Here is a 2,199-nt window from a genome sequence, read left to right as displayed (position 1 = left end):
TCTCCTTGCAATATCGTGCCCACTGTAGAAATTAACACTTGCGTTAAACATTTTATGTAAATGTTACGATGCTTTCACTTAGCTCTCATGCATTAGCTCTATTATGTATTTTTTGGTACGTATTTTGTCAAATCTGTATGGTAGAGTACAAATTGGACACAATATAACAAAAATGTCAAGATAACTTATACAATTGGGGTGGTTGTATTTGGTCGCTTTGTTCTTCTATTGAGTTGGACACGACCTTAGACACAATCTTGTTTTACAGTGCAGCTTTAAAGACATACGTACATGCCCAGGCACATTCACATTTCAGTTTAATTAAGCAATATCTTTTATTCAAAACAAAATACATTAGATTTTTCAATGAAACTTTGAATTAAAAGGAGGCCGTATTTTTTACAGTAAAATACTGTATAATATGGTATTTTGGAAGATACCGTACCATACTGTGACATTTCATAATGTCATATATTTAAATGTAGGGATGAAATATCAAAGGATGTAATTTACATCATCCTGCTTCCAACTGTGCATTTTCTTCTGGGTTAGTCTCTGACACTGCAGTGGTTGGATCAATTGAACTTTGACCCTAATGCTGTCCCTATTGGTATGCATATAGATATATAGTACATTTGGCTTTCATGTGGGTGGATGTGGGCGTACTTGGATCAGTGTCGTGTCAAGTTGTACATGAATTAGTGTAATATGTTAGAAATACATACTGTGGATATGCGAGTGATGCCACCTTGTACCAAGAAAATCACTGAGAAGGCATTTCCAGAAATGTTCTGTTCTGGAATGGTATTGACCCAAATTCTAAGTAGTTAAAGTAACATTCCGGGACTTATTTTAATGAATAAAACATTATTTTAACCAAACTGTATGGTAGGGTATGTCAATACAATATAAATAGCACAGTGGGAGGTGGTCTGACATTGTCAACAAAGTTATTGGAAGCAGAACCAGGGCGCACCGGATTGGACACGAGATACGCCGCCATCTTTATTGTAGTTCGGACATCGTTGCAAATACCTCTCTCCATCAGGAGAGGGAGACAATGGAAATAAAACGTACTGTAAGGAATGCAAGTTTAATAGTGAGATATCCTCTCTCACTCACAGCAACTAAGTTTGGTAGCAAAGTTTGCCCTGCCATTATTGAAGATACAGCCAACATTACATTTACTCCATGTTGGGAACAGGTGCTGCAGTCAAATGAAGCAATCCGAAATATACTGAGATAATCAGATTACATTATTCATTAGGTTACTGATTACAATTATGTGTAGAAAATGTGTAATCTGTTACTGACTACATTTTTAATATAATCTTCCCAACCCTGGTTGTGTAAAACATGAAATATAATGTAAATGTAACATATACAAGCTGACTAATCTGTACTAATGTGAAGTAATTCCAAAAACACACATACAGTATATAATGCATGATTAGATGCTCAAATGAAAAATGAATGCTATTAGAGCAGATTGTTAGTATGCATGATTGTCAGTGTATGGGTGTGTTTGTCTGTGCATGTAGATTAAATTAGTTTCCATGGGTTTGACTGCCAGAGACATTTGTCCGCTCACTGTTAATACGGTTGAGCAGTAGCCATAGTGGGAGTGTACATTTTGTGTAAATTAGAGTGACAGTGTGCACCATCGCAGTAATCAGCCATCTCTGTCGGCAGTACAATGGACTAGAGTAGGACAAGAGTTGGATTCATCTCTAATACCATTTCCACAGATACTACATGTCCAACTCACTGACATCCAAGACAGTTATGCCAACGAACCCTCCAGTAGATTCCAATCATCAGTTTCATTTAGAAAACAAATTGGATTATGACGATTCTTCTGCAGAATGCAGGAATTGGTACAAAAATACAGTAAATACTAAAATGGTCTGCATTGTTTTATAACGCCTTTGTGCATTACAGTCACAAAGGCGTTATAAAACAGTGTGGTTTGAGTTCATTCACATGAGTTCATTCACACAGTTAGGGGTTCAGTCCCTTGCTCAATGACACTTTGATACTACAGCCACTCTACCTCCTAGGTCAGTGAAGCCCTTAATAAATAAATGTGTGTGTGTGTGCGTGCGTGCGTGCGTGCGTGCATGCGTGCGTGCGTGCGCGTGTAGTCCTGGAAGCCTAGTCAACGGGAGATTTATCAAATAATATAATGACAGCCACATG

The sequence above is a fragment of the Gymnoscopelus braueri genome, assembly GCF_963280865.1.
Source record: "Gymnoscopelus braueri genome assembly, chromosome: 1".
Taxonomy (NCBI): domain Eukaryota; kingdom Metazoa; phylum Chordata; class Actinopteri; order Myctophiformes; family Myctophidae; genus Gymnoscopelus; species Gymnoscopelus braueri.
The sequence above is the reverse complement of the archived record's forward strand: the minus strand, read 5'-3'. Positions refer to the sequence as shown.